This window comes from Vulpes vulpes, chromosome 10 (assembly GCF_048418805.1).
Source record: "Vulpes vulpes isolate BD-2025 chromosome 10, VulVul3, whole genome shotgun sequence".
NCBI classification, from domain to species: Eukaryota; Metazoa; Chordata; class Mammalia; order Carnivora; family Canidae; genus Vulpes; species Vulpes vulpes.
This window is the reverse complement of record NC_132789.1, coordinates 6,576,790-6,604,457: the sequence shown is the minus strand read 5'-3', so window position 1 is coordinate 6,604,457 and position 27,668 is coordinate 6,576,790. Positions and strand designations below refer to the sequence as shown.

General features: G+C 52.7%; 1 protein-coding gene across 33 annotated transcripts in view; it reads right to left on the bottom strand.

The window, feature by feature from the left end:
* PITPNM2 (phosphatidylinositol transfer protein membrane associated 2) overlaps window positions 1-27,668 on the bottom strand; it is a 139,043-nt gene that overhangs the window by 65,589 nt on the left and 45,786 nt on the right. For 3 of the 33 annotated variants that reach the window (XR_011995022.1, XM_072725041.1, XM_072725056.1), the window contains exon 1: window positions 9,761-10,043. The exons of 19 other annotated variants lie outside the window; for them this stretch is intronic. The gene's annotated coding sequence lies outside the window, so the exon portion shown is untranslated. Of the gene's footprint in view, window positions 1-9,760; window positions 10,044-10,756; window positions 10,875-11,503; window positions 11,699-11,728; window positions 12,106-27,668 lie in introns of those variants that run through there. 11 more of the 33 variants (XR_011995020.1, XM_072725055.1, XM_072725040.1 and 8 more) reach the window with 8 other exon arrangements.

The following is a 27,668-nucleotide window of genomic DNA, read 5'->3' as shown; positions in this document are numbered from 1 at the left end:
CAGCACACAACACCCGAGAAATGGTCACCGCTGCCGTGATTGCTATGATATGACCCCATATTGGAACGACACGGCTAACGGAGTGCTTCCCTTTGAACTGTATCCTCACATTCATAACAGGGTTAGGATGACTTGCCGAGATCATTATTACCAACCTTCCCACTGCCTATTTGGGTCCCTTGCCGCCACTCTGTCACTCACCCCCACGGTAACACCGGGCAGGTGTAAGGATATGCCTTTCCCACCTCCACCTGCAAGCCTGAAGCCCAGGGAGTACTAGGGAATTGGTCAAGGTCACTATGCAAGTCAGTCACAGGGAGGAGACGAGAGTCCATGATTCTAGGTCCCAGACTATCCCAAATCCATCCCAGCCTTTCAGCACTCTGGAGAGAAGAGCTGCCTAAGGGGGCACAGGTGTGTTAAGGAGCATTCGGTGGCCTGGGTTAGGGGAGGCATGGGACAGGGGAGCCCAAGGGGAAGGGGTGACTGGGTGCAGGAAACAGAGTCATCCTCTACTGGCCCAAGACCATCGCACACAGTCTGGCTCTTCTATCTTTGGCGGGGAGCCTGGGGCTATTTTGGGAAGCTCTGCACACAGCCCGCCACTTCCCTGCCAGGCTGACTAGGTCAAAAACAAAACCAACCCAGCAACAGCCCCATGTCAACAGGGTGGGAAGTGAGGAGGCACTGAACAGCCCTGAACTGAACAGCAGGAGCGGGGGAAGTTGGGGGTGGCGGGGGCAAGTACAATCCTCCCACACTGCCCAAAAAAAAAAAAAAAAAAAAAGGTGGCAGGAAACAAACAAACAAAGCTAGCTGGAAGCAGCAAGATGCAGTGGGAGAAACTAGTTTTGGAACCAGGCAGACCTAAGTTCAAATTCAAGCTTCGTTTTCAAGAAGTCCTTGAACCACTTCAGGCCTCAGTTTACCCAATCATCTACCTTACAGGGGTGGGTGGGATTAAATGAGATAACATTGAAGCCCTGGGCACATAAAAAGGGTGACCCCTGCCCACCTTCTTGACATGTCTTATCATCCCTCCGGGTTGCTTAAAGCCACCTCTGCTGGGTAGCCCCCTATAGCCTTCATCCTGCCCAAAACAGGTGCTCAGCAAACACTTGTGGACAGAATACACCAGGGAATGGGGCTGGCAGTAGAGACGGCAGGACAGAGGGGACATTTCCGAGGAGCCCAGCACCTCATGAGTAGCTGACATAAGTCACCATGAGTTCCTTGTCTCTGATCACTGCTCTTCAGACGAGAGACAGGGCTCAGAGGAGACATGCCCAAGGTCACCTGCGAGGCAGAACTTCAGGAGGCCAGCAGCCTCCAATGAGGGCTGAGGTCCTCATCATGCTGTGTTCTGGTCTTTTCTTCCAGTGACTGGAAGAAAAAATGTGGGCTGATGGGCAGCAAAGGCAGTGTGGCTCGGAGAGGAAGGTACAGGTTGGAGGGGGGCATTCTGGAATGATCATCTTTCCCTTGGGGCCTGCACTCAGAGATTGAGCTAATTACAGATTAAGAGGCATGTTCCGGAGAGGTGACTCACCCAGTCTGACCCCTGGCCTGTACTTTTCTCACTAGACTCTCAGAAAGCCCAAGGGATGGAGTCACAATAACCAAAAGATGGAAGCAACCCCAGCATCCATGGATAGATGAACTGACAAACAAATGTGGTCTATCCACACAATGGCATGTCATTCATCCTCCACAGGGAAGGTAACTCTGGCACCTACTACACCCTGGATGATCCTGGAAGACACAGTGCTGGTGAAATAAGACAGGAAGGACAGGTACTGTATGACTCCACTTGCAGATGCTATGCATCTGGAAGTCAAATTCACAGGGATAGAAAGCAGGATGGGGGAGCCATCCTGCTCCGGGGGGGATGGCTGCACAATGGACCCTTACAAATGGTTAAAGTGGTAACTTCTGTTACAGGTATTTTACCACAATTAAAAAAAAAAAAAAAGCGAGGGGGATCCCTGGGTGGCTCCGTGGTTTAGCACCTGCCTTCAGCCCAGGGCGTGATTCCGGAGACCCAGGATCGAGTCCCACGTCAGGCTCCCTGCATGGAGCCTGCGTCTCCCTCTGCCTGTGTCTCTGCCTCTTGCTCTCTCTGTGTCTATCCTGAATAAATAAGTAAATAAATAAAATCTTTAAAAAAAAAAGTGAAGGTAAAAATAAAAAAATAATAAAAAAGCTCCAGAGCTCGGTACAGAGTCTTCTTTCCAGGTGATAAAAATGTTCTGAAATGAGACATTTGCACAATATCTCAAACATACTAAATGCTACTGAATTGCTCACTTTAAAAGAGTTAATTTTATGCTGTATGAATCTTACCAAATAAAAAATACTTTAAAGCCTCTGGGTGTGAGACAGGCAACTCCTGTGAACAGGTACCCTGAGAGAGGCTCCTGGGGTGGGGAGGGGGGACGGCGGGCAGGATGTAGAGCCCTAAGACAGAACAAGGGGAGGGAAGACCTAGCCGCTGGGCACCTTTGGCACAGGGCTCTGTGGGGGCAGAGGGAGGGGGCTGGGCCTGACAGAGGAGTATCATGATGGCCTGGGTACTGGGGGGTACCCCCACCCCCACCCTGCAAACCCACCAGCCAGCCAGAGGGAGGGCCTGGGGGGTCCGAGACTGGCTCTGCCACACTCCTTGGCTGCCCTCGGGGGAGTCCCTAAGCTTTTGGATGGAACCATCAATCCCTGAGACAAGTGCAGGCACAGAGCTCTGGGAGATGGGATGCAATGTCCACCCTGGAGGGCTGCTAGACCACCTCCCAGGACGAGATGCTCATCACCCACAAGGTACTGCCAAGAAGTTCATATGCTGTGCGGTTTGCCTCCTGAGGACTCAACCTAGGGTCTTGTTTGGCTCTTCAGAGCCACAATCTGCTTTTCTTCTCCAGAACACCTTAAAATAGGTGTCCAAATGTCACACCTATTTCCAGGATAGCTCTCCAGGATAGCTGTCCCCTCGGCCACCAGCTCCTCTGCTCTGGGGTCTCTGATTCTATTAACAGAGTAAAATCACCCTAGCTGATGACAGAGCCGGAGGATGCTAAAAGCCCCAGATCTGTTTTCTGGGACCAGCTGCCAGCCTGCTGCTCCCCGGTCAGTGCAACAGACCTGCCCTTTACCTGGTAACACTCTGCCTGCTGAGTGAAAATTCTTGTCCATGTGGAATCTCAGAATGTGACCTTATATGGAAGCAAGGTCTTTGCAGATGTAATTAGTTAAGGATTTCAGGATAAGATCATCTCAGATTTAGGGTGAGCCCCAAATCCAATGACGGGGGTCTTTGGAGAAGAGGGGAAGAGACAGAGGGGCTGGCCAAGTGCTCACAAAGGCAGACACAGTGATGCAGCCACAAGCCAAGGAACACCTGGGGTCACCAAAAGCCGGAAGAAGCAAGGGAGGATACATCCCTAGAGCCTTCAAAGGGATCATGGGCCTGCAGACACCTTGATTTCAGATTTCTGACCTCCAGAACTGTGAGACAATAAAGTCTGGTTGCTCTAAGTGCAGCCTACAGTCAGTCAGGCGTAATGGCAGCCCCAGGAAACTACACTGGGTTTGCGGCACTGGGAAGCAGGACACTGCCCAAGCTGATAACACAGACAGTAGCCAGTGTCCTCATCCTGTTCTGGGCGTCTGTAGAAGAACCAATGGTGCCCTGACAGGGAGGTCACACCAGCACCCGGTCAGAACTGAGCAAGCCTGTGCCTGTGACCAGGTTGTCACCAGGGCTGCTGCCAATTAGCTTAGGGCACTTGAAGAACCACCAAGAAGCCCTTCTGCATCCACAATGAAAACACTCAGAGGAAGTGGCCACTGGATGTGCAGCCACCTGGCCTCCTCGTCTTCCCTGTTTCCCCTCACTGGCACCTAGACAGCCTTTCCTAGGCCCCTGGGCCTGGTCAGGCTAATCCAGCTCAGCCACAGCCCTCAGGTACACCAGCCCTAAGCAAGTAGCTGGGATACTCCCTGGGGGTAGGTCCTAACCCAGGGACTGTGGGTTTCCCTGAAGAGAAGTACTCTACTCCCACCCCCCACCCTGACCTTTGGCTCAGCATCTCCTACCTGTCTCTATTTTGGGGGAACCTCTCACTGGGGGTAGGAAGCTGGACAAGGATTTTTGAACAATTCAGCATCTACAGACCCCAGGGCATGCCACCATCCTAGCTCTGTGGATGCCACCAGACCTAGGGACAAGGTTAGGACCATCTTAGCTCACAGGACTTTGAGAAGCTGAGCCCAGCATTTCTCAAACTCAGGGTCAGGGATGAGCTGCTTTAGAAACATTTAGTGAGCTTGTTCAAAATGTAGAAGGCAGGCCCTTCTCCCAGGATCAGAACCAAATCAGAGCCTCTGTATGAGAGGGCCAGGACCCAGCATCTTATACATGTTCCCCAGTGATATCAAGAAGCCTACCAGAGGTGAGACCCCAGGTCAACTTCTCTGTGCAGGTGGAGAGAGCAGACACAGGACAGGGCTTGCATGAGGATACATGGCAGAGCCAACCTGGCTGGTGTCCCTCTGGGCCAGGAATCAGATGACTGAGCCCCCCATGCTCAAGGAGCCCTATTCCCAGATAAGGCTCCACTGAGACTGCTCAGCTCCCTGGGCACCTGGCACAGACTCTCCTCTTGGCCCTCATAGACTAGTGTCACCACACGCTGGCCTTCGAGCTCAGACTGTATTGTGTCATGCTTCCCGGAGCCTGGCCAGAGCAGTTGCTTGATAAAGGCAGGTGCCTGGCAAACATTTGTTTGGTAAATGATGTGGAGTCCACACTCTGCCTCAGAGCAGCTGTCTGACTTTGGGCTATTCCTTCCACCTCACTGCTGCTCTACAGAAAAGATTCTGGTCATCCACCTTGACCATTTCACAAGGCCACGGTGAGACTCAACCAATAGACCAGATGCCACATGTAAGCATGAGCTCTGCACACCAGCTTTAACTCAGCCATCAAGTTTTCACTGACTAGAGATGAGCTGGAAGCCCAGGGAAGCCAGGCCAGCCAGGAGATGCTACAGGTGGACAGGGCAGCAGGAGAGGGCCTAGTGGGACAGGCCTGTCTCCCACAGTGAGACAAACTGCCCACTGAGCAGTCCACTGCTCTTGGGGCATAAGTCCTGCCCTGGTCCCATACCCTGTGGGTCCCATATCTGACTGGGCCCAGGTCCTGAAAGCCATCAGGCCACATTGAGGAGTGCTATCAAGGCCCGGGGGGGCGGGGGGCGTCTATTTCCCAGCTGAGCAAAGATTTGACCTTGGAGCATCTCCAAGGACCATGGGGGCAGTGGCTCTGTGTTCCGCCCCCACCCCCAGCCTGCTGGTATTCCTCCCAAAGCCCTCTCCTCAGAGTCAGGCTTCCTGGGGCAGCCAGGCAGGAGCCCTTCCCACTGGCTGCCACTCTCGGGTCCCATGCTGCCCAGCAGAGAGCAGAGCTGCCCATCAGATGGAACATGCTGCTCAGGGCACAGGGCAGCGCCTCTTCCTCCAGCTGTATGCAAGACTGCCACTCAGAGCCCTGCCTTCTAAATGACCTCACAGGGACCAACCAGTTCTTCAGCCTGGGCTGGGCTAGTTGTGGGGGGACACTCCTATGCACCCATATGTCCCTTCATGTATCAGGTTAACCCAGGTCGACTATGGGGTGAGAGCTGGGGCAGAGAAGGCTAGGACATGGGCCAGCGCTGTACAGAAGAAACATCACCATGTCCCCAGCATGGGACTCCCACAGCCAGTGGGGAGAGGAAGGTGGACTTCATTCTGCCTCCAGAAGCCACCCAGCCCAGCATGGCTCTGGGTGGCTCAGGAAAGTTCCTCTGGGTCTCCCTTCCAGTCTCCCCACCTGCCAGGAGTGATCTGGAATCCCAGTGTGCTGCTACCTGCGAAGGCTGAGGGCTAGGTGGTGATCCAAGCATCAATTCTGGCCCCAGCAATCTTTGTGCGTTTGGTTGGGGGGCCCTTGTTGGTGCTGTGGCCAAGAGCAGCTCCAACTGGGGCACACCCCTGTGCCTTGGTTTCCCCGTTCAGCAACCCTGCTGTGTCATGTGAGCTCAGGTGGCTGGCAGAGCCCAGGCTTCATCTTCCAGGCCACGGGCAGCTTCGTGACCACGCCTCCTGACAGAAGGTCCCCCTGGCTGCAACGCTGCACTGGCCTTCCAAACATTTGAGAGGATGAAAAGCAGCAGCTGGCCTGGCCCTGATCATAAGAGGACAGTCTTTGATACAGAGTAGCTATTTGAAACCAATCCATTTTTAAGTCCTGTGCTGGAGGAGAGCCCTGAAAAGCAGTCACCCCGTCACCGTACTCCTGCGGGCCAGGCAAGCACAGTCTCACGTTCTTGCCCCACAGCCCTGTTCTGCACAGAGGGAATCTAAGGTTCCTGGGATTAGCAATTTCTGTAGGTCACAGAAGATGAACTCAAACTCCAGCCCATGGCTAACAAGCCTTGCTCTTCTGGCCATCCCAGGTCAGCCCCTACCTCCCAGTCTCCCCATCCCAGGAGCCTGGAGTCATGGGGAAGGCCTTCAGCCATGCAGCTAAGCATGCAAAGCCAGCAGGCAAATGCATCCAGGTGGCAAGAGTGTTTTAAAAATTAACCATCCCTGGGTTCCCTGTCTGTGCAGCCTGCCACAGCCGTGACAAAGCTTGATCACAGACACAGGCTGTGATAATGGTGTGCCCATGCCTAGAAAGCTGTGAAGTGCTTCACAAGGGCACAAAGTGACAGGCCAAGAGGGGATGCCGGCTTGGAACACTGTGCTCGGGCTCACACCATTCCTTTGTCCTTCCCAGTCTCCAGAGGGCACGTGCTGTGAACTCTGTTGTATAAACCAGGAAACTGAGGTTCAGAGGGGCCAAGGGGATTCTCTAAGGTCTCACGGCCAGGCTGATGGCAGAGTGGGGGTCAGGACAGAGTCTTTCTGACTTGCTTTCACTCTCTGCTCTCCTCCAGCGCCAGGTATACAGCTCAGAGTGGGAGACAAGCTTGAGGTGGCCTGATACCCCAGCACTCCTCTGGGGTGCCACCTCCTGTTCTCCCTATTGCCCTCTGAGCTTTCAGAGAGGTGATGGGGACTTGGTAAAGAAAGTTTCTCTCGCTATGGCAACAAGGAGGGGAAAATCGAGGCACACACTGGGCAGCTGCTGCCAGGCTGGACTGAACAGAGCACGTCAGGTGCCTGGCTCATTCACTCCCACCAAGCTGGGCTTTGTCGGGGAGATGATGGAGGCATGGAGAGGTAGCAGGGGCAGGACTGGAGGTCTACAGTCTCTCCCCACAACTGCCTCAAGGATCAGAGGATGGCCATTTACTGCAAGGGGCTCTCAGGAGCCCAAGCGGCTCAGAGAGCCACAGGGCTGACATAATGGGCACATTTGCAACCACAGGTTAAACCAGCATCCCATCAAGAAACCATCAAGAGTTATAAACAATTTTCTCTGGGCCTGGGGCAGGCAGCAGGCTGTATCCTATGGAAGAAGAGACTAGAATCACCAGGCAGGGGCTCTGGGGAAGGCATCCCAGCCCGGTGCCCCATCACAGAGCCCAGGGAGGGAGCCAGGGAGGAGCCTGACTTCAGAGGCCCTCCTGTCCAGGACCGCTGCCATGGCCTAGAAGTTTCACCCCGATGGCTCTCTCTCCTCCCAGCCATCGGGCTTATCCATCTGGCTTCTTGTGGGTCCCTGAGGTACAAACCCTCCTCTGTTATGTCACTATTCCATCTACCTTTGGGGAAAAGCCCTCAAATTGCCTAAATCTTTTTTTTTCACATAACTGTTAACTTACAGAAAAGTTGCACATATAACGTGAGAATTTTCATATACCCTCACCCCAGCACCACTGTTTAAATCATTTGCTTTACCATTTGAGCGCTATCTGCACATCTATATGCATACACTCTATCGCTATAACTGACACTCACAGTCTGTTCTGAACCGTCAAGTCCAAGGGCATAATCACAACCCTACCCCTGTCCCCCATGCCCATTCATGGGGGTCACCACCAGGCACCCTCACACCCACCTCCTGCATGCTGAGGTGTGTGAAGGAGGAGGAAACTGAGGCTCGGTCTCCTGATATGCAGGGCTTCTCCTACTATATCGAGCCACCCACAGCTAAGTTCTCAGCATAAAACAGACAGACCCTGCTCTGCAGACTGGGTTACCGATGATGATGTGATGATGCCAGAAACATTATTAAAAGAAAGCAAAATAAAGAGCGGGTCTGGACTAAGTGATGGAGGCTCTCTACGGTGCATTGTTGGCTCTCGAGTTCCAAGCAGGAGTGTGCGTGGTGGGGGCTGGATGGCCGGCAGTGAGGGGCTCCCCACTCAGGCCCTGGGCTGCCACCCCCTTCAAGGTCTGCTCTCTGCTTCTTTCTTTTTCCTTTCCTCTCCTCAGACAACTGGGATGGATGGACTATTATTCTTCATCCAAAAGTTTGGTGGCACAGGACCCAATGAATGAATGAATGAATGAGTCTGAGTTCACACTCCGACTTCCCTGGGTGGGTTACTCAACCCCTCTGAGACTCAGTTTGCTTGTATGTAAAATGGAACCACACCACTTTGAAAGTGGCTGAAGATTGTTAACTTAGATGAGATTTGTGGAGGTGCCGGCAAGGGTGGGGGGACAGAGTCTGCTGAGACTGTGTTCTGAGAAATGAACCAGAAATGGGGAGAACATGGGAAGCAAAGCCAAGGAAGCCTACATATGAACACTACAGAGAGCGGATACATGTGCACACACAAGGCCTTGCTCAGTACATCTTCAGCTTAGCAGTATCTCTTGACAACTCCCCTTCCTTTTGGCTTAAGACACTCAGAGGCCCAGGATGGAAAGCTGGCAGCCAGGGGCTTTCCCTGGAAACACAAACGTGCCAATCTCTGTGATACATCTGACAATGCAGCCCAGGGGCGCATGGGAAGGAGGAGCAGTGAGAGAGGGAGGCATCTCCATCCAGAAGTGGGTAGGAATGGCCTGTCTCACTCAGGTAAGTCACAGAGCTACAAAATAATGCATAAAAGGGACAGCTGTACAACCCTAACCATATCAGGGCCGTTTGTAGGAGATCACACTATCACAAGCAGAATGTCAACTGGTACATGCAGCCCCGACGGTAGAGGGAGAAAATGTATCTGTGTGTGTGAGTGTGCACACATGTGACTGTATATGTGTGTGTGCATGAGGGTGTGAGTGTGAATGTGTGTGACTGTGTATATGGGGGTGTGTGCATATGTGTGGCTACACATACGTGTGCATGTGGTGGTGATTGTGCACGTGTGTGATTGCCTGTGTGCAGACAGTATGTATGTGTGTATGAGTGTACGTGTGTAACTGCATGCATGCATGTGTGTGTGTGTTAGGGAACATCACAAGGCAGATCGGGATTGTTAATATTCATGAGCTTTTCTCCTGCTCACTTTCTTAAACCATTTGTGTCATGCATATCAACAGCCACCGCCAACAGATTTTCTCCAAGCTGGGCACAGAACTGGGCTGGGGCATCAGCTCAACTTCTCAGGTGGATGTGGTCCTGAGTCCTAGAATCCCTGACGCTGAGCCAGTGCTGCCATCCTGCCTGGCACAGCCTGGATGGTGGATGCCAGCACTCAGAGGAAAATAAAACAAATTTTCCTCTCAGAGCCTCGGGAGATCTGTCTGAACCACCAGGCTTCCCACGGAACCCTTCCCTGAATCCCAGTGCTCCTGTGGAATTAAAGAAGAGAGAGTCACTCACCGCCTGAAAGCTGGCCAATGGTTGATTATTCCACTTTTCCTGGAATGAGCTTTCCACGCTTTCTCTGGCTGGAGCATCGGCAGCCAGGGCTCCCACCTCTCCGACCTGCTCTCACACCCTCTACAGCTCTTTACAAAGCTTTCAAGTAAGTCACTGCTACGTGAAATTACACTAAGGAAGGAGGCTGGCTCATTGTGCTGGGGGACCCGAAGGAGGAGGCTGGCACAGAGCGCTCAGGATTCACTTTGGATGAAAGCAGGTGGGTTGGTGGAGCAGACCTTCCCTCCTCCAACGCCAGCCCTGCCCTTGCCAACCAAACACACATGTGTATCACTAAAGCAACCCCCCCCCACCCTGAATGCACAGGAGAGACCCCAGGGCAGGGTCACCTCCACTGCAGCACACGGGGGGCCAGCCTCCCATGGAGGCTGAGAGCAGAGACAAGAGTGGATTGCCACCACTCATGGGGCAGACCTCTTTCATGTCGCATCAGATACTCGATTCGCCAGCAAACCAAAAGCAAACCAAACAAAACCAGCACACTGCCTCCCCACCCATCACACAACTCAGAAACTTATCAGAATTTACAGCGAACTGACAAGAGTCCAGACTCGGGTAATGTCATTAAGAAGCCTGCACAGCACCCAGATGCCAGGAGGGTCTCGGTGACAGACTCCAGGCTCAAAGCGAAGGGAAAGCAAGACAGCACAGATGTCTGCAGACACAAAAGCATTCTTCTTACCCAGCCCAACAGGAACCAACCTGATTATCAGAGGGAAGCACCCAGAATTCGGGAGTCCGGGGCAGCCTGGGAGAAACGGGGCTTTCGGGGATGCGCCAACACGGTTGGAAGAGACCTGGCCACAGAACCAGACGGGGAGCCCTGTGTCGGGCCACCTTAGAGGCTGATTTGTTATTAAAGCAACTGTCAGAGAAGACACTGAAACAGAATACATAACCCGCCAGACGCCCGGGAACCTGACTTAAGGCACATACCTGCCGGTGTAGTCCCCCGTGTGAGGCGCCACCTTCAGGGTCTCGAGCTTTTTTCCTCATACCTGCACCGAACTTTGAAGCTTCCCCGTGAGTCAGACAGGCCACTTGGCGCCGCTTTCTATTTAAAGATAACACAGGGCTTCGCAGACACCATTCAGCCCGTGGCTTCTAAGGACTGGGCGCTAAAGCCATTCCCTTTGGGCCTCACTTTCCATCGACATAGATGTTCTAGCTGACAATGGGAGGTTCGTCCCTCCACGGTGGCCAGGGACGGAGCTGCCTGCCCCCCCCCCCTCTCAGATCTGAAGAATGCCCCAGGGCACCTCAGCGAGTCCCTCCAGGAAAGCCATCCAGAAGCCATCTGAGCACTGAGGCTGGAAGTGGGGAGGACAGGACAGAATGCTGACCCACTGGGCAGAGGTCTTAAAACCCCGTGTGAAACAAACTCTGCCGAGGGACTGTCCCAAACAGATGGCGGCGCTGCCCGGGACGCCTGTGCTGCCAGGAGCCAGCCAGCAGATGCTCCTCGCTGCACCATCCTCTCGGAGATTCCGGGTTACGGGGACAAAACATTCCCCCACTGAACTCCGTTTTCAGGTGAGAGTGAACTGGGCAGAGACAGGTAGCTGGCCAGGGCCCCTGGGGAGCCTTGCCCCATCTGGGGTGCGTGTGCGTGCCCCAGCACGTCCCCTCCCCCGGTCGGACCAGGTCCAGGACAGCGCACTGCCTGTGCGATGTTGCGCTTACATGGGAAAAGCAGCAGCAGGACCAAGCACCAGGAGGCAGGAGCCGCCTGGGGGCCCTACACCCCGCGTGTGCCGAGCGCCCTCCCCGAGGCAGGCAGGCCGTGCCTCTCCCTCCCGGCTCGCTCCATCCCAGCTACTCGGAGAAAACAAGCAGCCCACGTGATCACGCGGAGCTTCCCCGCTAATAACCCGTCCTGAGGCTGTGGCAGTTTTCGCAGGAAATTACCTTTCAGGAAGAAAACGTAAGGAAGGGGGAGAGAGGGGACAGAGTGTGCGAGCTGAAGGCCGGGGCTCGTCCCGCAGCCCCCCGTGTCTGTGAGGTCTGCCCAGCTCCCCATGCTGCCGGCCTCAGGGCGCCGCCCCTGGCTCGCAGCCCCGCCGGCCGCCCATGCCGGTGACGGGGCGCCCCTAGGCGCGGGCGCGCGGACGGACGGACGGACGGATGGACGGATGGACAGCCGGGCCGGCAGGCAGGAGCCCAGGGCTGGCAGGGACGCGGAGGAAGGGCGGCCAGGAGGAAGAGGTGGGGAGAGGAGAGGGAGGGAGGGAAGAGGGAGAATTGGTTCTCTCTCCTCCACTGGGACCACTGAGCTAAGTTGCCATGGAGAAGGGGGAGCCGCTGGCAGAGCCTGAGGCGGGCGGAGGAGCCATATGCCGGAGGAAGGAGGGAAGGCGTCAGCCGAGAGCCAATCCCCACCCTCCCCAGGCGCAGCCGCCCCCAGCCCGGGCCTCGGGAGAAGGGCCTGGGGCTCCTGCTCGGTCAGCCCAGTCCCGAGCTGTACCCTCCTCCTGCCACGCCACAGGGCACCAGAGCCCCTCCGTCAGCTTGCACAAGGCCCAGAGCCCTGGCGTCCCCGGAGGCACGGCGGACCCGTCTCCCCATTTCCAAAAATCAGAATGGCCCGACCCTGGGTCACAGGCCTCAGGGGTGTCAGCCGTATTTCCCACTCTCAGGAACAAGTGTGTCCCCTGCAGACGGCCCCTTTGCCCAGAACCAAGTAGGCAGAGGGACAAGGCCAGGGCGGGGCCGGGGTGGGGGTGCACGGAAAAGGAACTCTCCAGAACACCTGCTCCTGCCTGCCTGCTGTGGCTCTGCTGCTTCCATATAAAACCCAACTCCAGGACTAGCCTTTGCCACTGACTTGTTCATACTCCGAGCAGCAGAAATGGGGTTGGGGAGAGAGCTAGGAGGCCTGGCTTGGGGTCTCCTTGTGGAGATCACGTGGCAGGACAAGTCCAGCTGTGTCTCTGGGCCTCTGTTCCTCATGATGAAGCAGGATGATCCCACCACCCCCCTCTCCCAACCTGCACTCCCAGGCACTGGGACACCCCAACGGCCAGGGACAGTGAGGGGGTGTGGGCACTGGGAAACACTACCACTTTGGGGAGCCCCGTCCCCACAGTGGGCACACCACCTAACACCCCTCCTCTACTTGCTCCCTGGGATCGACTGGGATGAAGGCTCTCCAAAACCTGAAGCCAGCGCAGAAGCCTTGGCTTCACTGCTCTAACACAGATGGACCAAAGGGTGGCCCACGTGGGAGTCCAGCCTGACGGCCACAGCCTTTACATTCTCCCTTCGGTCTTTTTATTTATTTTTAAAATTTTTATGTACATAGGTAAGTAAATAAGCAAGCTCTAGGCCCAACGCAGGGCCTGAACTCATGATCCTGAGCCAGTCAGGCGCCCCTCCCTTCCCAGTCTTGTTCTCACTTTCCCCCCCAACCCTTTATTATGAAGATGTTCAAACATATGGCAAAGTTGAAAACATTTTATAAAGAACATCTATGCACCCGCCAGCCAGATCCTGCCATTCTGTCTCACTTTTTTAGTTTGGCAAAACACATATAACCTAAAATTGACCATTTTAACCATTTAAAAGTATATGATTCAGGGGCATGTGGTACATTCGCGATGCTGTGCAATCATCTTCTTTAGTTACAGAACATTCTCATACCTCCAAACTGGAGAGCCACTTGCTCTCCCTTCCCCGCCTGCCCAGCCCCTGGCAACCATCCGTCTACTCCGTCTCTACATATTTACCTATTCTGGACATCTCAAATAAATGGAATCATATGTGGCCTTTTGTGCCTGGCTTCTCTCACAGAGCATCATGCTTGCAAGGCTCATTCAGGTAGTAGCAGGTGGCTGAATAATAGCCCATTGGATGGATGCGCCACATGCATTCACCCTTTGAGGGATATGTAGGTTATTTCCACCTTTTGGCTATTGCTCTCTCATTTTTATTTTTATTTTTTAAAATATTTTATTTATTTATTCATGAGAGACAGAGAAAGAGAGAGAGAGAGAGAGAGAGAGAGAGAGAGAGAGAAAGAGAGACATAGGCAGAGGGAGAAGCAGGATTCCGAGGGGAGCCCAATGTGGGACTTGATCCCAGGATCACGTCCTGAGCCAAAGGCAGATGGTCAACTACTGAGCCACTCAGGCGGCCCTGCTGTCTCATTTTTAAAAAGAGTTTCTCGGGGGCACCTGAGTGGCTCAGTTGATTGGGTGTCTGCCTTCAGCTCAGGTCATGATCTCAGGCTCTCTGCTCAGGAAGGGGCCTGTTTCTCCCTCTCCCTCTGCCTGCCTCTCCCTCTGTGTTCTCTCTCTCTCTCTCTCTCTCTCTCTCTCTCTCTCTCACACACACACACACACACACACACACATAAATAAATAAAATCTTTAAAAAATAATTGAAAAAAAAAAGTTTCTCCATGACATCTCCTAAAGCCCCTTGGTCTCAAGCGTACAGGCTAAGGAGGCTCCAAACTGCATATTAATCCCTGATTTCCCTTTTTGTCAAAGATTACTCCCCACTGAGTAACAGAGCACAGGAGGCAGGGGTCCCAGAGCCTGTATGAGGCCAGCAGGTGAGCCGTGGCCTCCTCTGTCCTGAGAAGCAGCATACTGGGCATCAGGATACATGAGCACACCAACCCCACATTTGTCTTTTGAGACCTGATAGACCTGGGCTCAAGTACTCTCTGGTGCCCACCAGCTATATGACCACAAGCTGTTCACTACACTGGGCCTCAGCTTTTTCATCCATAAAATGGAGGCAACAGTCTCCATTGTGGGGGTTGTGCTATAGAAACAGGACAGGCACTGCCCCATGGAACTTTCCTCTGTGACGGACATGTTCTACGTCTTTACTATCTCATATGGCTGCCACCAGCCCCACATGGCTACTGAGCACCTGAAGTGGGGCTCCTGCGACTGGGAAACAAAAATTTTAATTTCATCTCACTTTAATTTAAAATTAAAATTGAGTAGTCACATGGAGCTCGTGGTGATTGTCCTGGAGCGCCCCAAGGACTGATTGAGATGGGATGGTGGGACACCTGCCCAGACGAAGCACCTAGCTCCAGAGTCTTCCTCCTTCATTCCTTCTTTCCCCTACTTACCCCACGCCGCCGTATGGGTGGTAGAGAGGCTTCTGTCTGCAGCCTGGCCCCCCAAGGCTCCCTCTAAAAGGACAGAGGGCAGGTGGTGGGGCTCTCAGGGAACAAAACAGGCACCAGCTGGGGAGTGGGCTCAGTGGACTCCATAATGACGTGGATCCTTGAACCACTGACCTCTCCTCCTGCCCCTACTGGCCTCAGACCTCTATTCTAGAACCCCATCTCCTGCCGTTTCCCCCAGCAACTCCTGAGGTCATCCCTGGAATGTCTGGGCCAGTGCTATAGGATTGGAACAGACCATCCCCCCATTCCTAAAGTAACAGCAGGGACCCCTGCAAGAATATGCAGAAGGTCCTCGGTCCCAGGCTGGGCTGGGGCTGGGCACCCAGGGAGACTTTCCCATATGTGCATGGAAGCTCTGGAAGGCACAGAGGCTGGACAAGAATCCAGACCAGAATCCCATCCGACCTTCTCACTTTGCAGAAGCAGAAACCCAGACTCAGCTAGAGGAGCACAGGCAAGGCAGGAAGAGTTGAGGGGCTTAAGCCGAGCCCCCAGATCTGCCCAGTCGGCATGGACCTCCTCAGAGGACTCTGGAGCAGCCCTGGTAGGAGGGTCCCCACACTAGGGCAGGTCAAGGGCCCAGGGATGGAAGGAGCTATGCAGCTTCAAAGCCTGAAGAGCAGCAACTGAAAGCTAGCCAGGCCATACCACTCCTGTCCCTGACCTGCCCCAACTTACCCACACTGAGGGGGGGAGAAGTGACATCTGCAGACCAACAGGGAACATCCCAGAAAAATTTGTCACAAAGAACCACAGCTCCTGGTGTGAGCTCACAAACAGGTGTGGTCACCTGGAGCTGGGAAATGCTACTGAGGACAGGGACCCCCAGCCTGTCTCCATTCCCTGCCCCAGCAAAGCCTTCTCTTAGCTTCCCAAGAGTCCCCTGCCTCCCCCAACAGAATGGCCAAACCTATGCCCTCCAAACCTATGCCCCAAGTGGCCTGGTCTCATCCACTCAGGCGCCACACTGACTGCGTCCGGCACCAGTACCTCCCACATCAGCACTTCCCATGTCAGTACCTCCCATGTCAGTACCTCCAGCATCAGTACCGGCCTTCCCTCTGCCTCCCCTCTTGCAGCGTTTTGCTCTGGGCCCATTTTCACTAAGGCTGTCCTTGACCTTAACCCCACTCCTGCACTCCCCTGACCCTTCTCACTTACATCACAGCTTCCATCCTTTTTTTTTTTTTTAAGATTTTTATTTATTTATCCATGAGAGACACAGAGAGAGAGAGAGAGAGAAGCAGAAACAAACAGGCAGATGGAGAAGCAGGCTCCATGCAGGGAGCCCAATATGGGACTCGATCCCAGAACCCCAGGATCACACCCTGAGCTGAAGGCAAACGCTCAACCACTGAGCCACCCAAGAGTCCCACAGCTTCCATCCTTATTAAAGACACCACCTATTTTCTTTCTTGCTTTCTTTCTTCTTTCTTTGTTTCTTTCTTCTTCTTTTTATTTTTGTTTTTTTCAAATTGTGGTAACATACATAACATCAAATTTACCATCTTAACCATTTTTAAGTGTCCAGTTCCGTGGCATTAAGCATACTTATACTCTTATGCGGCCTCTACCGCCGTCCACTTCCAGAACTCTTTCATCTTACAAAGACTGAGGCTCTGTCCCCTTTTACCACGAACCCCTCACTTTCCCTCTCCAGCCCCAGGCACCCACCCCTCTACTTTCTGCCCCCACAAATCTGACTCCTCTGGGTATCTTATATAAATGTAATTATATGGTATTTGTCCTTTTGTGTCTGGCTTATGGTGCAGTACATTATTTAAAAAAAAAGAAGGGGGATCCCTGGGTGGCGCAGTGGTTTGGCGCCTGCCTTTGGCCCAGGGCGTGATCCTGGAGACCTGGGATCGAATCCCATGTTGGGCTCCCTATATGGAGCTTGCTTCTCCATCTGCCTGTGTCTCTGCCTCTCTCTCTCTCTCTCTCTCTCTGTGACTATCATGAATAAATAAATAAAATCTTAAAAAAAAAAACAAAAAAACAAAAAACCTCTCTCCCACTGCAATGAGGCTCTGTAAGGGCAGGAATTTGGGTTGGTTGTATTCTGTACTCCCAGGGCCTATAAGAGCACCTGGCACCAAGTAGGCACTGAATGAAACTTCTGAATGAATGAATGAATGAATGAATGAATGAATACTCTGTAGAGGTTAGTCATCTATAGGTCTGGGCCTGCTCCTCCCATGACTGTGGCCCAACTCCCAGGGATGGTGGCCCCTCCCCACACTGCTCCCCTGCAGTCTCATGACTACCATTCTTGGGGGTGGGTACTGTGGGACTACCCCACTTAATGGGCTTTCTCCCCAGATGTGGCACTAGGTCTATGGGAGGATCGTTAAAGGGACAGGCTGAGTGCCCCACCATGGATGAGACAATTTGCTTTGAAGCTCACAACAGCTGGTGCAGTGCATGGGAGTCGGGAGAGACAGAGGTGAGCAAAGGCCTGGAGCATCCAGTTCCTCCAGTGGACCAGGGAGGCTGCCCCCCAGCAGGGCAGCTGTTTCTGGCAGGGATCCGGGAGACCTGGGATCCATCTGGGGCTCACAACCTTGGTGGTCCTTTGCCTTTCATCTTCTCCACATCTTGCCTATTTATAACCTCCTACTTTCTGAGAACTCATTTACCCAAGTTCTGGGCCAGACAAGCTTGGAAAATGGAAGTAAGGCAGACCACTCCATACATGCAGCAAGCCTGAAGGGGTGACAGGCAGTGTGGGGTGGGGGGTGTTCACCTCTTGCCAGACTCAGGCTGCCCCAAGGCAGGAGGTGTCTGGGAAAGGGCAGCAGCCAAGAGCCCATGGCTCAGCCTCAGTGCCCGCCAGACCTCAAGCAGGTCTAGCCAGGTCACTGTGCTGGAAGACAGTGACCCCAGAAGAGCCCCAGACCACGTCAGTGCTCTTCCCAGCTCAGGAAAAACAAACAGATTGGGACAGTGGAAAAACAGCTGTACCTTTAAGTTATTTGGCCCACAGATATGAAAAGTATTTGCGTGTTGAAGTTGTTTGCATGTTTGGTTATTTTTAGGGTGAACCCAGTTGCCTCCCCTTGGAACCGGATGGAGCCCTAGAGGCACGTAGTCCTTTTTCCCAGACGGGGGTCCTGGTCCTGTGTTCCTGGGAATGAGGGCCTGAGGATGAGATCCCTGGGGCTCTTAGGCATCAGGGCCCCCAGCAGGACATGCCCCAGAAGCCAAGCCAGGTCTGCTGGGATCTCTAAGATGTGTCACTACAGATGGACATCACGGACATCACAGCCACCCACCTGAGTCCACAGAGAGCCCCTGTTCTCACTCAGAGGACAGAAGGATGTAAATGAAGGAAAGAAAGCTTGGTGCCCTGACTCCACTCATGCCAGGCCCAGCTAATGGGAATATTTTGCTGACATATTTCTAGAACAAGCAGCAATTAGAGCAGATTTTTCTCTTCCACTCCCCCTCCCCAAAACAGGAATAAATCAGTTCTACCAATTTCCCAGTTAATGATTTCCTCCATTAAATTAAAAAGAAGAATAAGAAAATGTTTTTTTAAATGGATTACCAGCCCTGTGCTTTCAGAGACCATGTGACCTGTCAACCTCTCTTAAGTCCTGATACATCAAAGTCCCTTAATTAATTTTTAATAAATAAAAAAGCTATAGTCTAAGAAGTACTGCTCCTCCTCCTCCTCCTCCTGCCCCTGGTCAGCCTGGCACATGAGGGTCAGGTCCAGGCTGGCTAGGGCTTCAGCCAACTGAATGAGGTCAAAGGGGACTGGAGAGTCAGCACACAAGATCCAGTACACAGAGGAGAAAAATGAGCCTGAGATGGGACCCACCTGGCTGGCCCAGGACTCAAGTTGTCACATGCACTGTGGAGGACTAAATACTAGATAGGGGCCTTGGTTTTGAGGTGCACCCACATGGAAAGTGCAGACAGCCAAAGCCTTTGGGCACAGGGATGATGTGAGTTACTTTATCCAGGGCCTGCGCTGCTCTTTCCCTTTCCCCTCTGTACCTCCCAGGGCAGGGGCAGGCATGCAGCTGCTAAAAAGTCCACCCCCAACAGCATGGGCGAACCTTGAAAGCGTTATGCAAAGTCAAAGTCAGCAGACATAAAAGGACAAATTCTTTATGATTCCACTTCTAGGAGGTGCCTGCAATTGGCAGATTCATGGAGATGGAAAGTAGAACGGTGGTGATGGCAGGAGGGACAGTGAGGGGGTTAGCGCTTCATGAGGACAGAGTTTTTGTTTGGGAAAGGAAAAATTTCTGGAGAGGGATGGAAGGAAGGAGGAGGGTAGAGGGGGTAGAGGGAGAAGCCCCAGGCAAGCAGTAGTAGAACCCCCGCCAGCTGACTCAGCTCTGACAAACTACGTGTGTCCCTGGGAGCTGGTGGTAAAGTTCTCAGGGCAGGTCCCTCAGGGAAGCCCACAGCAGGCTTGCACCGGCCTGGTTTCTCTTAAAGGTCTTCAAGGTCAAGTCCAAGATCTGCATACTTTCTGCTCAGACAGCTGTGGTGGTCAGCACTGGAGCATGCAATTAAGCCCCTCCAAACCCAGGGTGGGGTGCAGCGGAGGGGGGGAGGGAGAGGGAGGAGTATCTCCACACCCTGGCTCTGCCTCTCCCAGCAGCTCAGAGACCCAGGAGACACCTGAAGGCCCTCACCCTTCCAGAGGGACATGGGGGCCCTGGTTGGTGGGGGATTCTCTGTGCACAGCAAGGGATATCCTTCTCAAAGGCCATTCACTCCCCTCTACACCACTTTCTTTTCTCGTGGAGCCCAATGTGGGGCTTGAATTCACGACCCTGAGATCAAGACCTGATCAGAGATTAAGAGTCAGGTGCTTAACTGACTGAGTCACCTGTGTGTCCCTTCCCACCACCACCGCCACCTCACCACTTTCTAAAGAATATCTCCAAACCTCTAAGTCACCAGAGGGGTAGGCTACTGCAGACTGAATCTGGTCTCCCTGCTGCCACTCCAGGCTCCACAGGGAGGCCAAAGTGAGCTCTGAAAAATGTAAACAGAATATGTCACTCTTCTACCTCAAACCCTCCAGCAACTCCCTTTGCACTTAAAGTCAAGACCAGAGTCTCTACCATGACCTCCAAGTCCTCCAAGATCAGGCCCCTGACTCTCCATTGCCTAGTACCTCCCCTCTCTCCTGCAGTTCCAGACACCCTGGCTTCTCCACTGTTCCTCAGACTTGCCAACAATACTTCAACCTCAGGGCTTTTGCACCTGTTGTTCCCTCTTTCCAGATATTACATGATTTGTTTCCTAAGTTTACACATGTTTCCGTAGAGAGGTCCTCTCTGAACATGCTATCTCAAACCCCCTACCTCTATCTACTCTATTCCCTTCCTGGCATTTAGCACCACAGAGCAGTGTATCTTTTTTTTTTTTTTTTAAGATTTATTTGAGAAAGAGAGAGAGAGAGAACGTGCAAGGGGACAGGCAGAAAGAGAGGGAGATAAACAGGCTTTCCACTGAGTGGGGAGCCTGATGAAGGGCTTGATCCCAGGACCTGAGCTGAAATCAAGAGTCAGATGCTCAACTGACTGAGCCACCCAGATGCCCTAGAGCAGATCTTAAGAAGGGATTTCATTTCATTCACAGTTGAATCTCCAGTATTTAGAACAATGCCTGACACATGAATGGTGTTCAAAACCTGTTGATGACTTTAAAAAAAAAAAAAAGCTCTGTTGAATGAATGAATGCATCAGGGATAACCAGACAATGAAAGATGTACAACAAAGCTTCTTAAAGGCATATACAGACTCAACAAGATGGAGCGGACCAAATCAAGCTGAACACAGTGCTCTCTCTCCTCGTCCCACCCCCAGTCACCTCCATTTTTCTGGAGACTGAGAAGGTAAGAGACAAGTCCTTTGGGACGTGGCAGTCACCAGGACCTCAGTGAGGCACCCTACAGGGAACAGCTAGAGCTCCTTTGGGCAAACTTGGACAAGTGAGAGGTTGTAAAACTGTCTCCACTCCCACCTGCCCAGCCCAGCCTGGGCACTAGACATCAGGTTGAGTCTGAAATGCACCACCTTGAAACCAGCCATCAAGGTCAGTCTGTGTGTTTGGTGCCAGCAGCAGGGGCATCACTGGCACAGGCTATGAGCACACACTGCCATCAGGCCAGGGCAGTTCTTCTGACTGACCAGCTGGGTGGGCTCCCACAAAGGAGGCCAATTGCACCCAAGCCTGGTGGCCCGGCCTACACCTTCCCTGCCTTCTTCCTGTGGCCTTCTGATGCTTGGCCTGCTTCCAAAGGGTGCCCTCACCACCCCTGCTGCCAGTCCAAACCCCTGTCCTGCCAGACCAGCAGCTGCCCTCTATTCTCTGATGGGCCCAGCAACTCACTCTCTGCAGACCAACCCAGGGGAAAGGGAATCACTCTAATCTCAGGTGGTCTGTAAAACAGAGCCAAAGGAAGAGAAAGATAAAGACCGTTGAGGAGAAAGAGAGAACACTAATTTTTTTCTTCCCATCCTCAGAAAAATTCTAGGACATCCCTGCCTCACCCTAGTCGAAAACACTGACAAGAAACTGGAGAAACTCCAGGCCAGGCGACAGGTTGCATCTTCCTCTGCCTTTCCACACCCCCATGGCCTCCCTCCTCAGCCCCTATCACCTCCCTCCCTGCCCCTCATCACCTCCCTCCTCACCCATTGCCTCTCTCCCAGCACCCCCATCACCCCCCACACACACATCGCCTCCCTCCCTACCCCCCATCACCTCCCTCCTCAACCTCCCATCACCTCCCTTCCCGCTCTCAGGCTCAGGCCAGAGGCAGCAGGTTCCAGGTACCAGAACTTTTGGGTTCTGGAGGTGCTAACCCACAGTGCTCTGTGTAAAGGTCTTGCTACTCGCCATCAAGACCTGCAATTATGAGGGAGAGCCAACAAATGGGCATCTCTGCAGCTGGTGGGAAGACAATAAGATTTGCCCCATGAACAAAGATGACTCAGAGGAACAGAAGGGAAATAACATTTATGGCACTTAGTATTTGTTGTCTATGGTTGTGTGACAAATGACCCCAAACTTTGTGGTTTAAAAAAATAAACATGGGGTGCCTGAGTGGTTCAGTGGTTGAACGTCTGCTTTGGCTCAGGTCAAGATCCTGGGATCGAATCCTGCGTTGGGCTCCCTGCAGGAAGCCTGCTTCTGCCTCTGCCTATACCTCAGCCTCTCTCTGTCTCTCATGAATAAATAAAATATTTTTTAAAAATAAAAAAATAAACATTTGTGGTTTCATCCTATTTCTGTGCATGGAAAATCTAAGAGCAGCTGAGGCCAGTGGTTCTAGCCCCAGGTCTCTCGTGAGGTCAGTCATGATGCCAGTGAAGGTGGCACTGACATCAGAAGCTCTGACTGGGGCTGGAAGAGCCACTTCCGGGGAAGCTCACTAGCAGGACCCGTACATTAGTGCTGGTGGTGGGCAAAGGGCTCAGCTCCTCCCCACATCTCTGGACCTCTCCAGGCAGTCGCTGGCCAGGCCTCACGACAGACCTGGGAGGCTGGCATGTCCTTCTTCATTCCACATGTGTAGGAACTGGAGCTTTGGTGGGTACTCTGTCTTGCCCGGGGACCCCAAGGACTGCCCCCTTCACTGGGCAGGATGGCCTAAAAAGGAAGTCCAAAGCCAGGGTGGTAATGCCCAGCCATGTCACCTCATCTCCCGGTGTTTCCACATCTATAAAGTGAGGCTAATAACAGCACGGACTTCATGGGAGTGTTGCAAAAATGAAATGAGATAATGTGAAAGAAGCATCTAGCACAGGCCCCAGGGTAGAGCCACACTGAGTAAATATCAGCAGTTGCTCTAACATTTCACAAAACCCATGTTAGACTCGAGGCTCCTGCAGGCGCACCCGCCCCGCTTCCTCGAAGCAGGGAGGACAGATTGGCAGCTGGCCTGTAAAGATGTGGCGGGAAGCTCCTAGGAGGAAGGAGGCTTGCGTGAGAAGCAGCACAGGGCTGGGAGGCTCACACGGTCACCCCTTCACTGATGGGGCCAGGCCACCTGACACCAGTTGCCTTGCAGAAACAACAAGGAGCATTTCCTCACTTGGTCCCACCACCTCGCTCCTGCTCTGAAGTGCCTGACTTCACGGCAGGATGGCCATCTGTAGCCACTTCATTAGGAGGCAGGCTTCCAGAAGCACCCAAGTGATGTGTGACCCCAGGATCAGCCACTCCGAGGTGGGAGGACACAGGTGAAAAACACAGTGTGAGAGCTGCCTTCTGCCTCATGGTAAAACCCAACCCAGGCTTATCGGTTTTACCCACTTTGTTCTCACCACCACAGATGGTGGGGAGGCAAGTTATTAAGTTCATAAATCTAACTGTTCCAGGTAGGGTCGATGGTTCTTGATGCTGGCTCCCCTTCCTCTGCATAGACGTGGGTGGAGGTGAGCTTGGGAGTCAGGGGAGACAGAAGCCAGTATCACCATTGGTCTGAGGCCCACATGCAAAAAGTGCCCACTGCCACACAAGTCCAAGGGTCAGCTCTGCTGATATATAATTTTAATTATAATAAAATTATATATAATTTTAATATTTGTATTTATTTATTCATGAGAGACAGAGAGAATGGCCCAGACACAGGCAGAGGGAGAAGCAGGCTCCCTCTGGGAAGCCCGATGCGGGACTTGATCCTCAGACCCTGGGATCACGATCTGAACTGAAGGCAGATGCTCAACCACTAAGCCACCCAGGAGTCCCTCTGCTGATATATTTTAAAAGACAGTGACATTATAATCCTCAGGCAGGCTGTCCCCCAGAGCCTACAGGCTGTTGAACCCAGAAGGCCTCACTCCCCACTGTCCTGGTGACCCCATTACCAGCCTGACCTGGCTCTGAAGATCAGGCCTCCTCCCTGGGCTGCCCCATTGTATACAAAGACTCCAGTCTTGGGGAGTGACAGCTGTCCCCATCCACTTACAAGCTCTGAGACCTCCCCACACAGACATGTCCTCATCCATCACTCCTGCCTTGCAGGCCTTGATGCTGAGAGGGAAATTAAATAAAGTGTACAAGCCTCCAGCGGGGCACCTGCCTCTGGGAGACAGTACGGAGCTGTTTCTCTGTGCCTTCTCACCTCGTACTTAATTTTGGAACCTGAGGGGTCCCTGCAGTAAAGTGGTTCAGTGGAGAAATCCCCCAGCTGGTGTTCTGCATGCACACTTTGTGGAGAGTGAGACAGGCCCCACCTGCTACAGAATCTTCCCTGTGACCTCTGGTTGCAACCTCAAGAACCAGCCATGGCTCAGGTGTGGCCTGCAGAGAGCCGAAAGGTGTGGTACCTCTGAATACAGGACGCTATTCTCCAGAAAGCACTGCCACACCACAGCCTTAACCAGGATTACTAGTCACTGTTTGAAAAGAGGAGACAATTAGAGCAAGATTCAACAAATGCTTAACGGCCCTCCCCCTAATCCCTCGGTTGTGATAAATCAGGCAGCCTCTAATCTGGGCTCCTTCTGGATCAGCCCGTAAGGCTCCTTAAGGTCTTAGATGTCACCTCAAAGCAGGGCCTCGGGACATACACGCTCCAGGGTTCCCATGAGACCCAGGCCTCCTTCAGAGACCACTGCCATGGCTGAGGCTTGACGCTTTCCTCATCAGCAGGCTCAGAATCTCCCTGTCTCACGGAAAGAGGAAAGAAAAATTGCCAGGACACCTGAAACAGACCCTCCCTGTCCTGGTCTCCTAACTCTTTCTTCTACCTCTGCAGCAGCTGCTCAGAGAAAGAACACCCTCTATCCTCCAAAGTGCCTCTTGGAAGTCATGGTTTATGTGGTTCACATTCTCTATTCAGTTGTCCCTCGATCCTCTCAGCAGCTCGGAACTGTACTAGAGATGGAAAATCACTTTTTAAAAATTCACTCATCAGGGGCACCTGGGTGGCTCAGTGGTTGACCATCTGCCTTCAGCTCAGGTTGTGATCCCAGAGTCCTGGGATCGAGTCCCACATCAGACTCCCCGCAGGCAGCCTGCTTCTCTTTCTGCCGCTATCTCTGCCTCTCTCTGTGTCTCTCATGAATAGATAAAATCTTTAAAAAATAAAAAATAACTAAAAATGCACTCATCAGGCTCCTGGGTGACTCAGTCGGTTGAGTGCCTGGCTCTCAATCTCAGCTCAGGTCTTGATCTCAGGGTTGTGAGTTCAAGCCCCATACTGGGCTCCACGCTGGGCATGGAGCCAACTTAAATAAATAAATATGCACTTGTCATCAACAGATAAATGGAAAACCAAAATGTGGTCCATCCACACAATAGATATTATTCAGCCACAAAAAGGAATGAAGTTCTAACATGCACGACAACATGATAAATGTGCAAACATTACATTAAGTGAGAGAAGCCAGTCACAAAAGACCACACAGGATGATACCATCTATATGAAATGTCCAGAACTATTCTGGAGGCAGAAAACAGATTAGTGATTACCAGGGGCTGGGATTCAGGGAGCAACGGCGGGGGTGGGGGGGCGTGACGTCTGGGAGTGATGAAAATGTTCTAAGATTCCTGGGGGTCAGGGTGACAGATACCTGTGAATATACAGTTGACCCTTGGACAACACAGGGATGAGGGGGCTGCCCCCATGCAGTGGTCGAAAACCCATGTATGACTTTTGACTCTCCAGAGACTTAACTACTAACAGCCTACTGTTGACAGGAAGCCTGGCCGATAACGTAAGCAGTCAATTAACTCGTGTTTGGTATGTTCTCTGTATTAAATACCATAGTCTTATAATAAAGGAAACCAGAGAAAAGACAAATTATTAAGAGAATCAGAAGGATGAGAAAATACATTTACAGACTTGTCCTGTATTTATAAAAAAAAAAATCCACATGTATGTGGACAGTTCAAACCTATATTATTCACAGGTCAACTGTACTGAAAACCATTGAATTGTACATTTTTTTCTTTTTAAAGATTTTATTTATTTATTCATGAGAGACACCGAGAAAGAAACACAGGCAGAGGGAGAAGCAGGCTCCATGCAGGGACTTCAGGATCACGCCCTGGGCGGAAGGCAGGCGCCAAACCCCTGCGCTACCCAGGGATCCCAAATTGTACACTTTAAATGGATGAATTGTATGGGACGTGAATTACATCTCAATAAAGCTGTTATTAAAAACATGCAAAAATTAGACTATTTGGGGCTTTAAGAGCTATTTATTTACTTATTTATTTGAGAGAGAGAGAGAGAGAGAGCATGCGAGTGGGAGAAGGAGCCAATGGAGAAGGAGGGAGAGAATCTCAAGCAAATTCCCTGCTGAGTGCTGAGTCCAACCTGGGGCTCAATCCCAGGACCCCAAGATCATGACCTGAGCTGAAATCAAGAGTCAGACACTCAACTGATTGAGCTACCCAGGTGTTCCCAAAATAAGACTATTTGTAAACAACTGAGTAAGGCTGCTGGAGGAGGCTCTGAAGTGGAGGGTCCCTTAGTCCCTGAGCCCTGGTCCCTGCCCACCAGTCCACAGCCCCCCACTGGGGCAAAACATAGCTCAGGGTGCTATCCCAGTGGGGCCAGTGCTGGGAGGGAAAACAAGGGGACACAGCTCTCCCCACCCTCCCAGGATCCAGAGGATAGGTGGTGGCCCTGGGCAGAAAATGCTAACCTTGGCCAACCTTGAGGCCAAAGGCATCAACACATCAACCTCCAGTTGGTTTATGGGTGAACAGGGGCTGACTACAGATGGTGGTGCCTCAAGATCACACTTTGGCTAAAACAACAGTGGCAATGGGACAGCAATGATGACACGTCATGCGAGAGGAGCCAAAGTGTATGTTATTCTTGGGCTGGGGGCCACCACCCCAGACCAGCACCCCCACTGCCAGCACTGGGTGTCTGAGAATCCCATGGTGGAGGACAGTGGCCAGAGAAGACCAGGGTCCATGGTGAGGAATCTGGAGTTTGCAGAGGCAGAGCCGGATCCCATCAGCACCCCCTGTCACGTCAAGGACAAAGCCTAGGACCTGAGAAGGAGATCACTGCAGGCTAGGGTCTGAGGCTGTGGCTGGGCCAGTGCAGACAGGGTGACCGTGTGAAGGCGAGTGGGCCCTACATTTCAGGGGCCCACATTTCACAGGGGCAGCCTCAGCTCAGGTGACCAGCTAGGGGGATGGAGCTGTAGGGCGTGTGAGGGCCAGGAGCAGAGAGGAAGCCAGTTAGGCCTCTCTGAGAGCCCCCCTCCCATCCCCAAGCTTCACTTTGCTAGCATCTCCTTTGAAGGTCAGTGAAACAAGCAAGTAAGGCAATCAACGTGCGTAAGCTGGCCTGCCTCAACTCATTTTATTTCATCCTCCCTCAGGCCCTAGGAGGTGACATTTTATAATTCCTATTTTGCAGAGTCTGACTGACAAGGCTCAGAGGGTTACAGCACCTAACAGAAGAATCCACATGCATTGCCTCGAAGACTCAGGATGGACCTCCACCCCGCACAGACATGCTTTCCAGACCATGTGAGGTGGGCACAGACCACCTGTCCTGCTTAGCTCAAGAGACCAGAGGGAAGGCAGGTAGGTGAGGGAGCAGGGCTGAGCCAGGTCCACCAGCGATAGTTGGACAGGACAGGGAACAAGGCAGGACAGAGAGGTACAAGAACACCTGTGGGCGGCCTCGAGGGCCAAGCAAGTGCCTTCAGCTTTCCATCTTCCTGGCCAGGAAGGAAACGCCTTCCA